Source organism: Hippopotamus amphibius, chromosome 13 (assembly GCF_030028045.1).
Source record: "Hippopotamus amphibius kiboko isolate mHipAmp2 chromosome 13, mHipAmp2.hap2, whole genome shotgun sequence".
Classification (NCBI taxonomy): domain Eukaryota; kingdom Metazoa; phylum Chordata; class Mammalia; order Artiodactyla; family Hippopotamidae; genus Hippopotamus; species Hippopotamus amphibius.
In genome coordinates, this window is record NC_080198.1 from 8,861,333 (window position 1) to 8,884,096 (window position 22,764).

At 38.7% G+C, this 22,764-nt stretch overlaps 1 protein-coding gene across 2 annotated transcripts in view; it reads right to left on the minus strand.

The window, feature by feature from the left end:
- GRM7 (glutamate metabotropic receptor 7) overlaps positions 1-22,764 on the minus strand; it is an 802,500-nt gene that overhangs the window by 359,831 nt on the left and 419,905 nt on the right. The window lies entirely within an intron of this gene.

Below are 22,764 nucleotides of genomic sequence, written 5' to 3' on the forward strand. Positions count from 1 at the left end.
AGCAACGGTTCTCAAAGTGTGCTACCTGGCCCAGAAGCATCAGCAACGCCTGGGAACTTGTGAGAATCACAAATTCTTTGGCCCCAGCCCAGGCATACAGAGTAGGTACTTTGGGGTAGAGACCAGGCATCTGCTTGAACTTAACATTCTGCAGATAATTTTGAGGCAGGCTAACCATTGTGAATCACTAGTATAGGGTAGACAGACTGGAGCAGAATAGGTTTTGCCCTCAATAAACTCTTGAGGCAGAAAATACAATTATATCTCTTCATGGTAATTGTAAACACTGTGATGGTGTCTACCATGGACTTGAATTTGGAAGAATGGATGAGCAGGACACAGACTACATCCTTTGCACCCTATAGAGACGTGGAAGAACCTTGGATCTAAACACTTTTGGTGCTTGTTGGCAAGTTTAGAGGTGTGGATTGAGGGCCCACCTAAGAAAAGCACCTGAAGCCAGAAAGTATAAAACTTACAGTTTGTCTTGAAAATTATCACTCAAGGGAGTCAGGGAAAATATCGTCTCTGGGTCTCTGAGTCACTGCAATGTCACTTCAAGCAGACAATTGATTCCAGTGCCCCTCAAGGTAGTAGGACACAGACCCTGCAGGGAACTGAATTGAACTGGGGGCTCCAAATTCAAGACAACGGGGTGCAATAAAGAAATTGCTGTTTCTCTCACGTCTTATACTCACATATTTATTACTTGGGGAAGCTTGGTGCCTTGTATCACCTACCTTTCCCGAATAATCCTCTTTCCCATAAAATCTATAATTTTAAATTTACATTCTGTCCATATAGTCTCGTCTCCTCCACGACGGAGGCAAAAGATGAATGGTTCAGAGCATGGGTTCTCTACTCAGACTGTTCAAATCCCAGCTCTTCTTGTAACTTGCAACGTAAACGAGAGCAAGTTATTAGATTTCTTCTAAGTTTTAGTTCCTTCAATATGGGGTCCTATCCAAAAGCTTTCAGCAAGAATCAAAAACATGAAAACTACATAGTAAACAGTCAATAAATATTCACCTTCTAAATCAGACAATGAGTTCATTGTTGGGGAAGACGAATCTTTCCTACCCTGCCAAGTGCTCTTTGAATGGAATTGATTCAAAAACACAAAATCTTTTGGCTAAGGCAGTTTTGCTGATCTAATCAATATTCAGAGTATACTGCTTACAAAAGTTTACTTCTATTTACTGGATTTGACACTTGTAAGAGAGAGACACTTTATGAGCCTTTGCAATCCCAATATTTTATGAGCCTTTGCAATGGCCTAACACATAGTAAGTGTTGAATGAACATTTGTTAGGTGAACAAGAAAAACATGACCTGAGTTTTACCATTATCTGTAATATTATTTCTACAGCCCTTGCAGAGACACACAATCTCCTTTACACGATATTCTACCATTGCTTGACACTAGATCTATGGAATTTCCACCCCTAGTGTAATCTCACATCTGAGGAAATGTTCTTTTGCACACCATCCGTTGCCTGTGGCCTTTGGCTTTGGTTCAGAGATACTGTACATCATTTTAGTAAAGTGAGTCTTCTCTAAAGGTCTCTTTCCCACGCCAGAAATTGAGCCAAAATTAACAACACTTAAGAACAAAGGGAATCATCTATCTGTGTGATCTTTCTTCATTCCCAGCCGTCAGTTGGTTTTGGACATGTTTCTTTTTCGCTGCAGAAAGCTGTGGCAGCTTCAGGCTGCCTTTGCCGGTGCCAGGTACACAGAGGGGAAGCAGCAAATTCTGGTCCTCACCGTGGAGCGAGGCTTCATACAAGCACGCAACTCCCATCCCTGAGCTATTCGAGCTCATTTCAGAGACGATTCAGGTTGGCACTGAGGACAGAACTGTGATTTCACTGAAAGCCCTTGGTCAGAGATTGGCAGTCACTAATGCTGCTGCTCACTGTGGATGTTTACATTTTCCCCTCTCCAAAATAAAACAGCATAAGTGGTTGACCTAAAACTGAGATAATATCGTGGTTGAAGGCAAGGACTCTCACTTCTGAGGGTGTCCTCCTTCTAACCAGGAGGAAATACAAATTCACAATAGCAGATGTTTGTGGAAAGTGTAGACTATTCATGGAGGCACTGACTCTGGACACTGTAAGGCATTCAAGAAAGAGGAGTGTGATGCCATTCTTTCTCAGAAGGAGATTATTATTTTATGGAAGGAAGATCAAAAACTGTCCTAGTGACTGTAATGTGAGACCACTTATTCAACATCTAAGGCGTGTATCTTGAATGTTAGAAGAAATATAATCATATTACCTTTGTCCTGCATATTTAAAGTTATCTTTAGGAAAATTATTTCTCAACTTTACAAAGACCCAAACTTGTGGATAAGAATCTTTGAGGCAAAAATGTACTGTTTTCTGGCTTATATTTTTCCTCTTCTGCTGTCCAATGGACATAAACAGTCAGCAATCACTGGAGGCGTTACATACTTGGATAGAATGTGTTCTCAGAGATAGCTGCACCAACTTGACTGCCTAGTTATTTAGGGAAAAGAGTCCCACAGCTCATTTCTCCAAACATCTTGGAAGAGCTCAGAAAAGCTCATCAATTCATCTCTCCCAAACTTACTAAGATGTGACTGACCTTGGTCCTTTCCATGAGGTAGCTCATTTCTCCTTTAAGTCAATTCCTTTGAAACATGAAACCTGCACACCAGGTATGCTCATCTTCTAGGTGCCCTCTGCTTAACTATTGTTCCAGCTGATTCCAAAAGCCTTAGAGGAAGGAACTCAGAGGCTCCAGGAGGCCATCTTAAAATTCTGACAGTTCCCTATGGAAATTAACATTCTCCTAACTCAGCAGCGGGTGTTATAGATTCTATCAGAGACTAGTAAACCTAAGACACCGTATTTACATGAAATGCCCACTTCACTTGAAAGCGTATACCTTGTGGCCAATAACTGTCATTACTGAAAAGATACATCCCCCATAGGACTTGAGCCTGCTTGATAAAGGGAAAGGGTGGCAAATTAGAAATGGGGCACCAGAGCTGACATCTACTAACTTTCTTGATCTGTGTCCTTTTGGTTGTTTTCCAGTCTGTTAGAGGTCTAGATGGTACCCAAGTGACCTCTGAACAATCATGGTCACTGTAGAAACTCATAAAAGATGAAATGGATTTCTCCAGTGCTTTTTCTCAGAGAGATTCCAAATATTTAACTATACTTCTGCCTGGCTCATGTTTGAGACATGGCTTTCATGATCCAATGTGCATTTTCAAAGGATTGCTAAATATAATCTTCTGTGGCCTGAGGATTTTTGATCTTTAAAATGTTATTTTGTAAATTCTGAAGTTTTTCTGAGCCACAGAGATGTGACAAGATAATATCATGGGGTGTTGGTTATGGGGAGCTTTCTGGTCTGGAGAGGAGTCTCTATCAAACGAGGGCAAGTTCAGTGTTCAGCTGGTGGAAGGCCAAGCTTGTAGGCCAAATTTTATGTCTACAATCATGAAATTAAACAGAAACAAACTGCTGGTTTCAATACTCAATTTTACAGGCTTGTTCAGGGGACAATGACCAATTGCTACTTCCACAGTTATGTTCTCAAACGGAGAGATTTTGCTCGTTTTAATACCCATGGAACAGTGATTCCAAGCAATACAGATGCTTTCATAAAGCATCCATGACAGTGAAATTCAAAAGGCCAGTGTTCTCCAGGTAGTCATAAGATGCTGCTCAGATTCCCTAAGTACCAGTCGTAGCTGCTTACCACATTTAAAGATTCATGTGAGAGAAATGTATTTTTAATTGAAGGAAAAGATCTTTCAAAACTTTGTTGTTATTGACTATGTTGTAGATTCATAGATGACCCAGAGGGGAATTAGACAAAGACCTAAATCCACAATTTCAAAGCTTATGTATGCTACTTAGAAAGGCTATTTGATGTAGTGAAGATAGATTATTGCTTGTCTCAGGATGGACTCTCTTTGACTACAGCATAATCCCTTCTGTCCCAAGAGACTTATGGAAACAGGAGGAAGCAATTCAAGTCTGACTGTCGCTATTAACCGTATGTGATCTTAGTTCTATTTCTTTCTCCGTAAATTAGATGAAGTGCATATCCTCCCCATCTCCTCTCCCCACTCAAAGCTGTTGGAAGAACCACATTATATAGTGAGTGGGAAGGACCTACGAAAGCTCCAAATATCTGTACAAACTCAGAGCAACAGTAACTCATGAAACACTGAGTTGACCTTCACTTTCATTGTATCATGGCGTAGTTGTTTTTTTTACTTAGGGTCACAAGGATTTGCAGTCTACTCTAAACAAAAGGAAAATTTCTATCGGATATACCTTCAAAATATGTCTACAAGCTGACCACTTTCCACCATTACCTCTGATACTACCCTAGTCACAGTCACCATTACACTTTACCTCCTTTAAGTTTTAACATCCTTTCCCAGATATACTCAATGGAATCGCATTGGGATGGTCCACTTGTCACTGTTATACTGCATGGGAACCTTCACCAAGTATTCATGAAATTTAATTCTTTGATTCTTCCCTAATTCTTGAATGCCAGAGCTGATGGAGCCCTTTGAGAGCTACGTCTGTAGTTTTACATATGGGAAAACTGAGGCTCAGTGAGACAAGAGACTCCTCTTTTGCCATACGACAATTACGAGGCAAAAGACAGACCACAACATGAGGGACCCTGTCCTGTGACAGAGCAAAAGTTCCCGGAAGAATGTGGAAAAATGAGACCAATACATCTACAAGTCAAGCTGCAGGGCTTCAGGGACTTCTGGCTATAAAATCCATGCTGCTAACTCACAGAGATTGGTTAGCTGTCTACAGGAGGAAAACTGCATCATGCTTTCAGACTGTGATATTTTTGTCTCTTCACGTGTAACTGGTAGTGTGTCCACTTGGAGTCCCTGCTTCTGCTTCATTTTCAGAATCTCCCCCAATTTGTCTCATTCTTTCATCTAGGCTTTTGAGCATATAATTCTCCTCTATGAGAAAATTTCCCATTCTTCCAACTCTGCCTGTCAAAATTCTGCTGAGTTCCTGTTTCATCATGAAATTCTTCCCGATTGCCTCATCAGACATGCTCACTCCACTACATAATTTTTTTGGAGTTTGGCCATGAAACATCGTGTCTTCTTTGTATTCATTCATTTAAAAATATGTATTGAGTATCTAACGTGCACCAGACCTTATTTGTAAAATTTTAGTCCAGAGGGAAGACACTGTTAACAAGAGAGACATGGTCTCTGATCTTGTTGAGTTTTTATTCTACTGGGGGAGGCAAGCACTAAGCAAGTGAATAGATAAGGTAATTTTCTGATAGCACTAAGTGTTGTGAAGAAGATAGACACAATAAATAAGATAGAGAGTAAGATTTTACAAGTGCTCAGGGTAAAAAGAGTCTCTTCACACAGGGTGTTCAGGAGGAGCCTCTCTGAAGAGGTGACAATTCAGGTAAGAGCTAAATGACTGGGAGAAATCAGTCCTATAGAAATAAGGGAAAGAAGGATCTAGGTAGAAGGACCATCTTGTCTCATGTCCTAAAGTGGGAACAAAAACGGAGCACTGGAGGAAAGGAAGGCCACTATGACTGGTACAATGGGGCAGAATCGTTGAAAACATCAAGTGTATCCTAGACATTTTTGTGCCTCTAACAGGACTAAGACAAGGCTTAAAAATAGTAGAAATTCAATATACATTTGACAAACTGACTGTAACATGAAATCTACGAGACTTTTGGGTTCATTTAGGAAGGATTCCACCTATCTGAAGTGGACACTTCATATCTCAGTCTCTGTGACTAGGTAATGTTAACCTTATCATCTATGCTGCATAATTACATTTCTTCCTCCCAGTGGAATTCTTACAGTTAATACTAGTTCTATCCAGTGTTTCCCAAATAGTATCATTCATGGACCATCTTCATAATTTTTGCTAAATCCACGTACCATCTGTGTCACTGACTAATTAATATATTTCTCTAAAACAAAACACCTTTTATTCAAATAAGCATACATACATGTGTGTGTGTGTACACACACACATGTATACTCACACGCACATAAACACGAGTAAAGGGAAACAAACACACACGAAGATGCACACACAACATTACTGAAAACCTATGAAATTAGGACTGTGATATGCTAGATATTTTTAAACTACATTAAAATACAAGTTGTTTAACAATTTTTAAACATTCATTTATGTACTCCTAAAATCATTTTATTGATGATATGTCACCCTTTCAGAAACTCTGGTCTAATTGATTCACCTGGCTTTATTCTGAAAACCTTGTCTCAATTCCTCAAAGCAGAACAAGGAGAAGAGTAGCCACCATGTAGGGGGATGTACATACTCAGAATAAGTCAGGCTGCAACTTCTCAATTACTGGTGATACAGTTCTGCGCATCCTGGGTCAAATAGCTTCTGCAAGGTCCAATGTGAGTAGATGTCAGGGTAAAGCAACTTATGGGGAAGCATGGTTGAAGGGACCCACTTGTTGAATGATGGATGGAGCAGTTTTCCGTCTAGCTGTCCCATGTACAATGAGCACCTGGGGAACCTGTTTCTCTCCTAGCAGAAGTGGTAGCAAAGTAACCAATTCTAGGGGAGAATTTTTCATCAGAATGTTCCTCTAGTGACTCGTGGCCTTGGTTCGGATACTTTGATGATATCTTTGGTGGCAGAAGGCAGGATATGATTAATGCTAATGTCACGGAGCTAGCATCCTTAACGCAGACCAGGTTATAAATATAAGGGGGCCTGGGATCTGGTTTTATTTTAGGTTCTTTATCAAAGCTAATTCCCAGTGAACTTTAATTTATGTTCAGAAGGAAGAGAATCTACAAAGAGACGAGCAGGCCCAGCGCAATACAAGGCAGACACACTGAAACATCAAATAGGCATGACACATACCCATGCCCGCAGAAACTTCCCAGTGTTTCTACCCTGTGAAAAACCTCAATTCTAGGCATTGTAGAAATAAATCAGAAACCTGACCTGTGAGGGGTTTACCATGTTGCTCTCTATATCTAGTAAAATTAAATTCACATCAGAGAGGAATACGTTTAGCTAAAAGTCATAGAATTGACGGCTGAGAGGACCACAAATGGACAGGGTACATTTTTCTTTCCTAACAAGTATTCTGAAAGCTGAAGTCTTGGGCTTTATTTAAATTTCTACTGTGCTGTCTTCACCACGTTGGCTTAATGACCCACAGGGGAAAGATGGCTCCAGGCATCACGTCCTCAGGAAAGGCATGGGGGCGCTTACGGTGTCAAGGGTTGTGTTGCTCAAACACAAAACCCAGTCACCTGGCCCCTCTACACAGCAGGGAAGCCAAAATATTAAGTAAGAGGTGGCAATGAGGGATTAGAAATGGTTTGGGGCACACAACTGAATAGTTTCTGTCATATCAAATCTTTCTTCAGAGACGTCTCAACTAGGCCACGTGACCAGAGTATGCAGAATGTCAACAGCATTTTTATCAAACATCACAGGACACAAAATCATGACAGGGAGTTAGTAACTTTTTCCTAATCTGTTATCCTTGATAAGTCAACCACGTACAACATAAGGCATTTCATAGGCAGATTTTTGTTAACCCTAGAGTTTAATTCAATGATTGTGGTTTAGATTGAATTTTAGTAGGGGATGTTGGGGTGTGATAGAAGAGCAGCAGTTTCAGCATTTGAGAGCCCTGGGTTCAAATCCTGTCATTGGCTCTTGGTAGCTAATAGCCCTGACCAAAATCACACCCTCTCAAAGCCTTGCTTTCCGCATCTATAAGATATCCCTTTCCTTTCATAGGGTTCCTGTAGGACTTATAATGTTCTTATACATTATTTAGAATGGTGTCCAGCTCAAAGCAGATGTTCAATAAATGATTGCTTCTGGAATTAGATGTGACTTTAACAACAGTTTGAATTACACATCAGGATCACCTGATAGATTTGTTTAAAATGCAAATATTTACCACATCTTCTGGAGAATATAAAATATAAGCCATAAAAAAGAATGAAATCATGCCATCTGCAGCAACATGGATGGACCTAGAGATGATCACACTAAGTGAGGTAAGTCAGACACAGAAAGACAAATATCATATGATATCACTTACATGTAGAATCTAATTTTAAAAATGATATAAATGAACTTATTTACAAAAAAGAAACAGAGACACAGAAAACAAACTTATGGTTACCAAAGAGGAAGGGTGAGGGAGGGATAAATTAGGAGTTTGGTATTAGCACATACAAACCACTAAATACATAACAGATAAACAACAAGGTCCTAGTGTACAGCACAGGGAACTATATTTAGTAGCTTGTGATAACCTATAGTGGAAAAGAACTTGAAAAAGAGTATATAATATACTTTGAATCACTATGCTGTACACTAGAAACTAACACAACATTGTAAATCAACTATACTTCAATAAAAAAATGCAAATATTATGACATCCCTTTAGATCTAATCAATCAGATAGAGATCAGGCATCTTTATTTTATAATAAGCTTCAATGGAGAGTCAAGCACAAAGCTTGATGTGAAAAATCAAAAAGGTCCAACTGTCTTTTCATTTTAAGAGTATTTTCAACAAGGGAATAGCAAGATGAGTTGTGAGGTTAAATGTAGAAAGAGAATTCTGCACTTAGATAATATTAAGGTCAAAATATTCAATATATAAAGAAATAAAAATATGAATATGTTATCCTGAAGTATATGTTTTATGTAGATCCCAAGTGAATTTTGCATCGTTGAATTATATTCAATCTGAGGGAAAAGACCCATAATAATGTTTTGTTCCTTTCTTCTCTCCTTCCTTTCCTCCCCTCTCTCTCCCTTCTCTCTCTCCTGCTTCCTTTCTTCTTTTCTCTTTTTCTTTCTTCCCTTCTTTCTCTTTATTTTTTTTTCTGGAGACAGACAGGAGTTACCAGTATCTTTGACTGGTAAAATAATAATGGTGAAATGTACACCCAACTTCTGATAATGAAAATACTCAATATGAAATATTCAACATAATTTTTTTCCCTTAATAATTTTTTCCCTTATTTGATAAAATGTAACTTAAGCAATTAACAGTGAATTCACAAGCATGTTCACCATTAGTTTTCAGCCCAGAGATATCAGCTGGTACAGAAAAGCAGTTTAATTAATTAACCAATTAATTAACCAATTAATTTATTTAACAGTTTCTGTAGCACCTATTATGCACCAGGCATCATGCTGGGAGTGAAGAAGAGGGATCAATATCTACTCTCCGGAAGCTGAAACTCTAGCACAGAGCACAGAGACAGTCAACAAATATTCACACAAACAGGTACTTAAACATAATGATAACCACTGTGGTGAAGAAGAGTACAGGTTTCTTAGAGATTTAACAAGGACGGGTGGGCAAATGAGCGGTTAGAAACATTGAAGGCAAAGGGAACACATCAGCCAATGCTACATGGTCAATGTGTAAATAGGAAGATGCACTGTCTGGGAACCAGGAAGAAACCTGCAACCTCCAGGGAAAGTCAGTGCATTTGGAGCACAGAAATCTAGAGGGAGGGGCCAGATGGGGGCCAGAAGGAGGCAGGTCAAATCGTGCAGAGCTCTTCTGACCTTAGGTGAGAAGAAGTAAAAATCTGACACTTCTCTTCTCAGTGACTTTCATGTCCCAAACCAAATGTCATACAAATTATAGAAATGAAGAAAAAATATTTCACCTTTGCAGAAAGCAAAAGAAATGACACAGGTTTCCCAAAATCGAATGTGTAACGTGCATTCCAAATGCTATTTGTTACGTATGCGTAGATGGGTATGTGCTACTACAAGGCCAGCTGGAGAGACAGACAAAGGCTATTGAGAGAGACACGTGACCATGCAGAGATGAAGGCTGATGGATGGAGGGTGGATGCATGGTGCATAGTAAGAGGTTGCAGGGATTAAGGGCGTAGTAACAACCGGGATAGTGGTGGTAATTGCAACAATAAAAATTATAGAAAGGCAGACATAGAGAATGGACACGTGGACACAGCAGGGTGAGGGGAGGCTGGGGTGAACTGGGAGATTAGGTTTGACATAAATACACTATCATGTGCACAACAGATAGCTAGTGGGAACATGCGGTAGAGCATAGGGAGCTCAGCTCAGTGCTCTGTGATGGCCGAGTTGGGTGGGATTGCAGGGGTGTCATGGAGGGACGTCCGAGAGAGAGGGGATATGAGGTGAGTGTATGGCTGATTCACTTCGCTGTGCGGCAGAAACCAACACGACACTGTAAAGCAATTATACGCCAATAAAAAAGAAGTTACAATTGTATTTACAATGTGCTGGGCACCTTCCCAAGCAGCTTACATGTATGAACTATACGTATTTTAAATTAAAAAGCTACAGTACACAGGTTGTTACTATAGGCAGGTATGAGAAACTACTCACCTAATACTTCCCAAGTCCCCTCTGTCCCCCAAGGAGACTTGATCACAGTATTGTCTCTGCCAAGCTGCATGGAGGAGCCCATTTCTCTGCATAATTGGAGACTGAGCCCCCTCTTCACTAGAGCACAACAGTCCTGCTCTCCCTGAAGACCATCATGAAGCAGCAGGATGCAGTTAAATGAGGGTCTCTTACAATAAGGCAGGGGCCTGAGAAGGGAGAGTCACGTGATCTCGGGCTCCCCAATCAAGTTTCACATTAACTAGGAAGGACTGGATTCAACATGTAAAGATAAAAATAGATTTTTCTTTCCACTCCAGCAGTTTGCCTTTGTTGATGTTGCTCTGTGACTGCGTGTATAATGCATATTCACCTAGAAATTTCCTCCTTCTTTCAAAGCAGACTTACACATGCACATCCCTCTTCCTTCTGCCCCACTCCCCACCCAACTTAATCTTGAGCACAGCTTGTGACTCTGGAGCTTTACTTTACTCTTTCTGTTCCTGTGTCTCTTTCTTTTCCATCCGTCTGTCTGCTTGTTTCCTTCTCCATGCATATCTCTCTCCATCTCCTTTTTCTCTCTAGTCCTTTCCATCTTCCCCGTGGTAGCCATCCTCCGAGTCCCCATCCCTCCTCTTGTTCTTTCAACCCCTCTCAGTCACCTGTCTCCCAGGCCTCAGTCCCAATCCTTCCCTCTAAATGTCCTTTACTTCTCTTCAAAGTCTCTTCCTTTGTCCCTTGATACACAGAACCCTTAATTAAACCTCATTATCTAATGATATGACCATTAACTAACAAAGACATTGCCTGGAAACACCTTTAATGCTGAGCCCTTTAAAGGAAAAAAGGCTAGAGTCAGTATGATGCATCACCGTTTGCAGGTAAAAAGAACAGTCATTCACCTGCAGTTACACTGAATAAGTATTCAAGACAAAATTAGCCTGACATTGAAAGGAAGAAGACTCTTATCCAATAACTAGCATTTGAACTTTTAAGCAGACCTCCTTGTATGAAGCTACATGATTATGCTGTTGTTTTCCCTTCAAAAAAAGTGAAAAAAAATTTTTGGCTGATTTGTTCAACAGATATTGGCACGCTTAATGACTGTGGTTGTCACTGAAATCTAATTTCAAAGCTCTTTTCACTTTGCTAAGAATCAAGTGTACTCATGCTTTTGGGAGGACAGAAGGGGTTGTTTATTTTCCTCAGACAATTTGGACATCATTTTACTACAGATACAGTGCGCTGTCCGTATCCATGAGTTCTGCTTCTGCAGATTCAATTTGATATTGGAGGTGGAGGGCTGACTGTATTTCCTTAAGCAATGATGCATTAGTATGGAACACATGCTCCAGCCTGGTTTCTGTGTTGTTTCTTACCCATCAACTGGTTTCGGAAAATATTTCTTCACGGCCAAGAGATAAAAAATATACATAAACTAATGAAGTTGGGAAGAAAGCCCAGAAACCCCAAAGTTTTCACTGCTACATCATTTGACAGGATAAAAGTATCCATATTAATTTTTTATGCTACAAATATTTAAATAACTCAATATGTGGAGATTCTTACAGAAATGCAGATACTATTTTTTTTTTAGCTTTGGGCAAGTTATCTAACCCACTCCATTTTTTAATCTATAAGATATGGTTTAAAAGTAGTTCTTACTTTCAAGACTATATTTCATAATACCCAGCAGTATTACAAGGGCTTAACAGGTGCACTGGTATTCAACTATGATAAATAGTTCCATATAACTACTTAAAAACCCTGTCCATAGAGGAAAACAAAACAAAACCTCCTTATACGCCTTTTTATTATTATTTACACAGCTAATTTCAAGGGGATCCTGTTTTTGTTTCACTATTGACTATGACCTTAACATTCTTGAGTTTTTCTTGGAGTCAAACATTCATTTGCTAGAGGCTGTTCACGCATTGACAGTGACATAAGGAGGTCAGATATAACCTAACCATAGCATAAGTCACCAGCATCTTCATGAATGATATTGATAGTTGAAACAATGAATTCAAGACAACGTTTTTTTGAAAGTCCATGCTACCCAAAACTATTGGAAAGTGCCAACATACTGTTTCAGTTGCTATATATATAAGAAATTCCATAAAACCTTTTTAAAAACATCAGACAAATTTTTAATGCTCAATTTACTTCTAAAAAGCAAATTCCCTGAGGTTAGAATAAATTAGTGCTCCAAATGTCAGTGTCGGAGTAATTGACTTTTGGCAAGCTGGTATTTCATTTAAAAAAGCAACTGCCACAAACTAGAGGGTGTTAAACTATGCACTAAAAAAAGAAAAGAGAAATTCTGTTCTACTACAATTTGTTGTGTAAAGACAGAAAATATATATATAACAGATAGATCATGAACAGCAAGAAATTATCTGTTTCCTAAGAAGGAAATTATGTGATTAATTACGCTGTCTTAGGGACTTGTCAGAGGTTACTTTCTATAGTTATTAAAATCACCAAATACCTGAATTCTCTACTTAAAGTATATTGCTATGTAAACACACAGGTCATGAGGCAACTGAGTTTATAGGTAGAACTACAAATAGAAACTTCATCTAAATTTAAAACCTGTTAGTTTCATCATTCATATCAGAATCTCATGAAGTCTGTAATACTTGTGAGACAATTCAGGCTTAGATCATAAATAATCTTTTTCTAATATAGCCTGCATTATATGGCCGTATCTCTCTGCATTCTCTGACGTTCTCATGTTTTCCATCCACATGTTCTGCTTTTCTTTGTGGCTTTTCTCTATGACTGCATCAAAACCTCATCAAGGGGGCTCAATGCCAGTGACACATATGATGATGGGAAAAAGCAGTAGGACACTTTGTTAAAATGGTATGTTAGCTGAAAAATGTGCAAGAATGTGGATTTACCCAGTAAGACATGTTCTTCAGAATTAATAAAACAGGGATATTTGTGTCTTAATACTATCTTTCAGCTTGAAATAGGAAGCATCAGCAATTACACTGGCAGAGTATCATAAAGCAAATGTTTATGAAGCATCAAGGCACAGACACTTTGTGGGGTATCCATACACTGGAATAGTACCCAGCAATAAAACGAAAAAAATACCATTGTATGCAACAGTAGAAACCCATTTCTAAAACATACTGAAAGAATTCAGACACACATGCATGCAAACACACGCAGCGTTAGGATTCCATATGTACATGTGTGATTCTACAAAGTTCAAAAACAGGCAAAGTTGATCTACTGTGAGATAAATAATTCTACTTACATTAAATGAAAGAGAAGACAAAATCAATCTCTTAATTAGTGACAGAAAATGGAACCAAGAGGATTTATCTGATGCAATACAAGTATTTTTTGTTTTAATTTGTGTGGTGGTGATCGCGTGTGTGTGTGTGTGTGTGTGTGTGTAAGTATAAAGTCATCGAGTGTTGCATTTAAGACCTACATATTTTCATCTATGCAAATTATACTCCAATAAAAATGTTTAAAAAATAAACCAACGGGATACAAAAATAAATTAGTTTTTAAATCAGGAAATGCACCTAAAGAACACTGAGAACACAGAAAGGTTTTACCATGGGTCAGTGTAACTCATCTTTAGCTGTGGTAAGTTAAGGGAGCTTATTGGCTTTTCTATAAAATTCAGCAGTAGCTTCAGGAAGGCTGGACCTAGATACTTCCAAGTAGCAAGTCACTCCTGGAGCCTTTGGCTCCACCACAGGCGTTCTGGTTCTCTGAGAATAAATTCTGGTATCCAAAGGCGCAGATTGGTCCACATGCCATCAGGAAAGCACGTACAAGGTTGTTTTTTATGTTTGGTTCCTGCCAACGTCTCCACCACTCGCCCAAACTCCTTCACAACCTCCAGCTCGTTCTAATATGTTGACGTGCTGCTTGCTACTTTTGGCCCTTTGTAAGTTCTGTTCTTGCCCAACCTCTTCTTTATTAGGTCAACTACTATTAGTTCTTTAAGGATTAACTCTTGTGTCACCTACTTTTGTCAGCTAATGCCCTCTAACTGTTGGTGTTCGTGCAAACCCTATCAACACAATTCATCCTCTGACATTGTTGAGGTAGGAGAGAGATGGCCCCTGGGCTGGACAGCTGGTGTTTGTCAAGAGGAGTAAAGCTGAAGCTTTGTTTTCCCTAGACACTCCAAGGACAACGTTACTGTCAAGAGCTGAGCTCTGCTGAAGAGGGAAGATGACCACTCCTAACATCAAGGAAAACTTCCCTAACTGCACATGCACAGGAAGTCTACTTGGGGGGTCAAAAAGGAGGGGGTGCTACCCCATAATAGGTGATGTCAGGCCTCCCACAGCCCTCAGTGCTAGAATGCATCTTGGTGAAAAGATGAACACACAGTCGGCAGAGGACCCTAGGACAGGTCAGACGAGGGAAAAGAAACGAGATAACTGGCCAAAGGTAAACAAAGACCGGGAAGGACTGCCCTATGTAAAGGATTTAACCGCCTCTTTACTGCATTGCACCTCATTAGAGGATGCCCATATCCCTTCTTTCTGGGTGCGTATTTCTGCCTTGCTCTAGTCATAAGTAAACCAACTTTCTCTGTGTGTTCTCCCACTTGTGCTGTATCTCTAACAATAAACTTTGCACCTGTTTTTGCACCTTTTTCTTCCTTGAAACATTCTTGCTTTCACATGGGGGCAGGAACCAGGGCCACTCTGCTTCTAGCCTCCAGCCCCTAGTGAACTAGTGGCTAAGATTCCTGGTTTTTCATCCAGGCTACCCAGGTTCAGTTCCTGGGCAGGGAACTAAGATTTCTCTTCAGGACCGCTCACTGTGTCTCTCTGAGATCATGATGATGGCCTGGTTTTGTTTTTTTTTTTAATCTGATTCCCCAAACACACCAGGAGTACCTTTAATATGTGGGTGGTATCTTATCTATTATCCCTAGAACTTATTAGGATTTCTGGGCTGTACTCAACTAATTAAAGTGTGTTGAGTTTATGTTAAGTAAGGGACTTTAAAACTCAGTTGTCTTGTGCCAAAATCTCCTCAAATCCAACAAGACAGACTGGCATTTTTGTCTAAAATGTGACTCTTAAGAAAAAAATAGTTTTAGCAATATTAAAGAGGATGGAGCATTAAGACTGAGGGAAGAAATTTTCTAAGTGACAGATAGTGTGAAAAACATCCTCTTTCACAATTGACTAAAAGAAGAAAAAGCTTTCTACTTAAAGCTGGAAGAAGGTCATTTTAACTTTAAAATTCTAATTAACATAATAGCACACACCTAACATCAAGAACACATTGAACCTGAAAAAAATTGATCTCTGATTTAGAGGGTTTTTCCCCCTTATTCAAGTAAGAAGAGATTATCAAATAACTGATTTTTGTTAAAGAACATTAAAGAAGCCCCTTTAATCTCCCAATGTTTATAAATGATTTTTCTTCCAGCTATTCTTTTGGCTAAGTTAATGGCCCTTTGAATTCTCACTACAGCTTTGCTTTCATAGTCAGCTCTGCATCTAATAGTTTCAAGGTATCTTATTCTTCACACTCAATCCAAACTAATGATATTTTTTAACTACTGTAGGTACAGTTCTTCAGTAGTACTACCAGTACAGTACTACCATAGGTGAGTTTGTGCGCTCCCGGGAGGACTCACTGCTGGCAAAGAAGGGAAACCTTAGTCTCAGTCCTCATCTAACTGTCTTCTTCCAGGCGATGGACCAAGTCAATGCTCTCCTAAATGGTGAAAACAGATAAAAATTGTGTCCTCTTCCTTGTGATAAGGGGGGAGAAAAAACAGCTAAAAAAATAGCTCTGGGAAGAGAACAAACATAGGTTCGGACTTGTCAGTTTCAAGGATAGGGCTTTTCAAAGGGTTAAGTATTTGCGCTTTTTTTCCCCTCCACTCTCTGTTTGTATGAGGGGGGAGTCAAAAACTATCCGCACTCTGGCTGTAGAATTTACAGAAGTTTTAATATAACCAGAGTGCAGATAATTTTTGACTCACCCACGTATATGTTTTCCTTTCTCTCAGCTTCTGATTTTAGACTTTTCCCTGGTTTCCTTTCTTATTTTTCTTCTTCTTCCACTTTTCCTCGATTAATTTCATTGTTTTCTTACTGTCCTGTCCGTGAGTAAAAACCAAATGGGTACTTTCAGTGTTTTTGCATCTACTTTACTCCTGTCCCCAGTACTTTTCAATACTTGTGACTTCTCTTCTTTCACCTATTCCTCTTGCAACACTCTTGTTTTAGTTCTTTTTATCTATACTGCACACATACACACACACACATGTTTTTTCAATAGATGATTAGAAAACACTAGAGCTGTAAAATCTCTCACTAATTTAATACTAACCGTTCATTTTCTCTATGAGAAAACTGGAGTGGCAGAAAAACTTTTCCCCATGCCTACTTAGCACCCTAGCTTGATGGTGGTGCAATATAAGAGCTGATGTCAGAGTCATACTTAAATTCACTGTCTCTGTATCTAGCAAGACAGTTGGTGGAGCTTACACCACACATACCCATGCATATACCACATATTTTCTATAAGCCAAAATATAATTCATTAGAGTATGAAACAAATGCCTAGACACACACTGCACTGTGTTGCTAGAATAGAAAATAACTTGCCTTATTAAGTTCCTCCAAGGCTGTTGCTGTCATGACGTGACCTCATATGCAAAATTGGCTTGATATTCTAGAGGACAGGATTATTATTTGTCCTATATATTCATGCTCTTTTGCCATTTACAATGTAATACGCTTTGAAGATACTCAAATGATCGGGGTGACCATGTCCTCCTTCCTCAAGATCTGTGGCATAAAAACTTGGAGAGGGTAGTAGGAGTTCTAGGGGATGATATTTAACTACAGACTCACTCCTCCATTTCTCTCTTAAACCTACTTCAGCCAGGATTTTTCCAACACTGCTCAAACGTAACAATCTGTCAAAAAATCAGCAATGAACTTCATATCACCAAGTTAAGTGTTCAATTCTCTGCACCTCGACCTGACGGAACAGTAGTGTTTGATGATGCTGATGAAATCCCTATACTCTGAAATATTTTCCTAACTTGGTTCCAAGAAACAGGGCTCATCCTACTTTCTCCTCTTCCCAGCGTCTTATTGTTGGAATGTTAGAGCAATCACTCTTTGATTTCCTATTACTCTCTATATTACTTCTTTAAATGTCATCTCTATTTTAATGACTCCATGAAAATAATTGTGTTTCCAAAAGCCTCTTTTAAATTCCAGGCTCAAGTTTCCAGTTGTCTACTTCACATTTCTACTTGGATGTCTAATAAACATTTCCAGTTGAACACATCCAAATTTGACATTGTTGTTTGTTCACCTAAAAATTGCTCTACGTGCAGTTTTTCCCATCAGCTGACAACTCCACCTCTCTGGTTGCTCAAGTAAAGAAATTTACAATCATTCTTACCTTTTTTTATGTCCAAAACCCTACTGGCTTTACTTTCAAATCTATTTTAAATCCATTCACTTCTCATTACCTTCATTGCTACCTCCCTGTTTCACTGTACTATTAACTCTTACTTGGTTTAGTGTAGCAGCATTACAGCCAGACTCCTAGACTCCATCCTTGTTCCCCTATATTCTATATTCAACCTAAGAGCCAGTATTATCCTTTTTTAACACGTTGGATAGATCAAGTTATTCTTGTGCTCAAACACTGCAAAGGTCTTCTATTTTATAATAAATGGTAAAATCTTTATAATGGCCTTCACGGTCCTATGTGATCCAACCCTCCCACTATCTCTTGATTTTATCCCCTTATTTCTCACCCTGTTTCAGCCTCATCAGCTTCCTTGTTCCTCACATACACCAGGGATCTTCCTGCCCTAGGACCCTTGTACTGCTTTCTATGCTCGGTATAATCTTTCCCCAGCTGTATACTTGGATAGTCCCTTCACTTCCTTAAATCATTTGTCAAAAGTCATCTTGCCAATGAGGCCTACCCTGACCACTGTTTAAAACTGCAATACCCCACCACCACAATTACCGATGATGTCCTTTACCCTGGTCTACTTTTTCTTTCTTTATAGCACTTGTCAGGTGTGATGTCAGCAAAACAGCAGAGTAAGCAGCTTCAAACTTCTGTCCCTCAACAGAAATACTAAAAATAAGCAGAAACTGTCAAAACCAACTTTGTCAGAACGCTGGACAATGGTCAAAGATCTACAGTAATCCAGTGAATGCTGAATCAAGAAAAAGGCCAGTTTGACAATAGTAGGAAAGCTTCGTGTCATTTTTATTTTCTTTTTTCAACCCCACCCTATGTCAGTGGCAGTCTTGAAGACCTGAAGACCACAGCCCTCATTCCTAGGGGGAGACCCTAGTACTTGGCTCTCGGCACAGAGCAGAGTAGACTTGATTAGCAAAGTACGTGTTTCTATTCCAGCCTTTATGGGGACTACCTGAAGGATTGACACAATATATTTATCTCTGTTTTGCCTAACTAGGGACTCATTCAGGGAGGGAAAAGGGTTGGCATTATTCATAAACATTATAAGGTGAATGGAAAACCAAGAGTCGTTGAGGGCAAAATATTATGGTGGAAACATACAACAGATAGCTGAAAGCCTTGGAGGAAACTCTGAAAATAGTTTCTTAGGAAAATCAGGACATTCAGAAATGCCCATGTATACTGGGGAATTTAGAAAGCCCCCCACATACCCAGGGCAGGATGGATGCTCAGAAAAACATGAGAAGACCTTAAACTTTCACGTTTGACTAATCTCTAGGTTCAGCACAAGCAGGATGTAAAGGCTAAGGCAGAACTGCAAACAGCCTGATTATGCGTGGAACAAAGGCCCCAGAACAGAACCAATCCACAAAGAGTGAGTGCTATGTGTTAAATTAAGTCTCCCTCAAAATTCACATGTTGCAACTCCAAACCCCAGAATCTCAAATGTGACCTTTTTGAAATAGGGTCATTACAAATGCAATTACTAAAGTTAAGATGAAGTCTTTAGAGCAGCCCCTAATCCAATATGAAAAGCATCCTTATAACAAGGGAAAATCAGAATATAGAGACATACACACATAGGGAGAACACCATGTGAAGATGAAGGTGATCCAAGAAATGCCAAGATTGCCAGCAAATCATCAGAAGCTAGGCAAGAGGCATGGAACAGATTTTCTTTCATAGCCCTAAGAAGCAATAACCCTGCCAACACTTTGATCTTGGACTTCTAGCCTTCAGAACTGTGAAACAATAAATTTCTGTTGTTTAAGCCACCCAGTGTATAGTACTTTGCTATGGCAGCCCTAACAAACTAATCAGATGTGAAAGTTTTTTTCTTTTTCTTTTAGCTCCTGGCATTCAAGGCAATCTCTGTCAAAATGCTAGCTGAATACAAGCTAACAAAGCAGGCACTTCAGTGACCACACATGATAAGGAATACTGTCTTTCAGTTTGGAAAGCCACTAAGCAAACCAACAACTTTAGCTTTTGACAAGTAAGAACATCAAATCCTGGGAAAAACAGAGTTCCAGAGGTGCCACATAATAATATTCAAATGCTCAGTTTTCAACAAAAGAATCGTGAAGCATACAAACAAATGGGTAAGTATAGTACATTCAAAGGAAAAAAAAATGATGCAAACCATCCATTAGTATGCCCAGACATTAGATTTACTAGAAAAATATTTTAGGTTGATTATCTTAAATATGCTCAAAGATTTAAAGGAAATCATGAACAAAGAACTAAAGAATACTAGAAAAATGATGAATAAAAATGAGAATATACACGAAGAGATAGAATTTATAGTTTACCATCAGCTAACACTCTCTATTATTTACTTATGTATGATGCTTATTATTATCTCTCTCCCTCTGATATACCTTAATCTTCATGAGGGAAAGAATTTTTTTTTTTTGTTTTCTGGTTAGCAGTACCTAATCCGTGCCTGACACAGAGTAGACAGTCAATATTTGTTAACTAATTGACAATAAATGGTCTCTTCTGCATCCAACGGCCCATTACATAGAGTTCTGTGATATAAAGAAATATTAATGATGAAGTGACGACACTGAGTACCATTTTGGAGTGGGTAAAAGCAAGGTGGAGGTGTGTTTATAAAGTGAAAGTTCCCAAACATGATGACCCAGGGAGGAAGGCTGCTGGAGATATAGTTAGATGAACAGGATGTAACCTTGAGCACGCATTACATACACAATCATTTCTCAGTTGGGCAAAGAGCACACAAAAGTCATGGCTTATTTTAAGCAAGGAATCTATGCAGTGTGGGATGTGCTAACTGAATGGAACCCCAAAATGATATTATCAGTGTCAAATTCCTAGGCCTAAAAAATGCTTTATTAAGACATTTTGGCATTCTGCTTTTCAAATCAAAACTAAAATTAGGTTATCAACATTTATACATTTCTAATTTCAACACCGTAGGCTATTTGTTTGAAATATTACATCCCTCTTTTTAAAAATAATTTCGTTGCCAATCAATGAACCATAAACCGTGCTGATTTTACAATTATAAGAGCATTCCCTAGCCTACATTTTTTTCTTCCAAGACAATCCTTGCATAAATACTTTCATAGAATTCATAATTCCTATAAAATGCATATAAAATGGCTCCATTTCATAATAATATTTAAGAATATAACATTACTAAATATAGGCATATAGAGTGAAGGTAACAATCTTTCTTGAAATTATCTGAATTTTTATTTTACAGTAATATGACTTACCTTATAGTCTAAGTTTATTAAAAAATGATATATCTACAAAATATCTACAGCTAACATCATACTTAATAGTGAGAAACTCAAAGCTTTCCCTTACTAAGATAAAGTACAAAGCAAGGATGTCCCCTCTCACTATACCTTTTCACTTTCATAATGGAAGTCTTTGCTAATGCACTAAGGCAAGAAAAAGGAAATAAAAGTTATACAGATTGGGAAGAAGACATAAAACTATCCTTGTTATATCCTTAGGTATAAATCTGATAAAATATGTACAAGATGTATATGAGAAAAACTACAAAACTGATGAATGAAATCAAAGAAGAACTAAATAAATGGAGAAATATTCCATGTTCATGGAAAGGAAAACTTAATATTGTCAAGATGTCAGTTCTACCCAAACTGATCTATAGATTCAATGCAATCCCAATCAAAATCTCAGGAAGTTATTTTATGGATACCAACAAACTGATTCTAAAGTTCACATGGAGAGGCAAAAGACTCAGAATAGCTAACACAATACTGAAGGAGAAGAATGAAGTTGGAGGACTGATGTTACCCAACTTCAAGACATTATAAAGCTGTAGTAACCAAGACAATGTGGTATCTGAGAAATAACAGGCAAACAGGGCAATGGAACAGAATAGAGCATTCAGAAATAGTTCCCCATAAATACAGTCAGCTGATCTTTGACAAAGGAGCAAAGGTAATACAATGGAGCAAAGATAGTCTCCTCAACAAACAGTGCTTTAACAACTAGACATCCACATGAAAAAAATTCAGCCTAGACACAGACCTTAGACTCTACACAAAAATTAACTCAAAATGGATCACAGACCTAAGTGTAAAACATAAAACTATAAAACTCCTAGGAGATAACACAAGAGAAAATTTAGATAACCTTGGGTATGGTGACATATTTTTAGATACAACACCAAATATACATTCAATGAAAGAAACAAGCAGTACAGTCTGCAAAGGAAGTTCCCACTGAAAAGTCTAACACAAATAGGGGCAGCCACCTCTGTACTTTCTACTTTCTGAGGAGTCAAGGCTGAGGCTTTCCGTGTTTGTTTGTGACATCTCAAGAAATCACCCAATCGAGCCATTGTGTCAGTCCTGCATGGGAAGTCTCTCCAAATTTGAAAGAAAAGGCAAGATGAACAAAGAAGACAAGAGATACTCTCAAGGGAAGCATATGGAAAAGTGTGCAAACGCACTTTTGAAGTTTCTGGTCAAATCCTGAAGTGGAGACATTTTTGACTAAGTATCTTAAAATACAAAGTCAGAGAGAAAAACCATTTTGGATGAATATTTCCGCCATTCTAAGAAAACTTCAAATTCATACAAATATTCAGTCTTTTGCATGTTCAGCTATTATAGACAGATTCAGATATGATAGACAGAAAAGATAAATTTGGGTGTTTTTAGGACTTACTATACACTAGGTCTATATTAATAAATGCCAAAGTTTCAGGAAAAAAAAAAAAAAGATGGATAATCCCAGGGAACCCATGAGTCTTAGGCACTGTCCTGAAGGATCAGATTCCAGCTGGGCTTGCTGCCCACGAGTATGACTGGTGTTTGTCATAAAGGGGGTAAGTGGCACCTTCTGAACTGCGAGAGCAT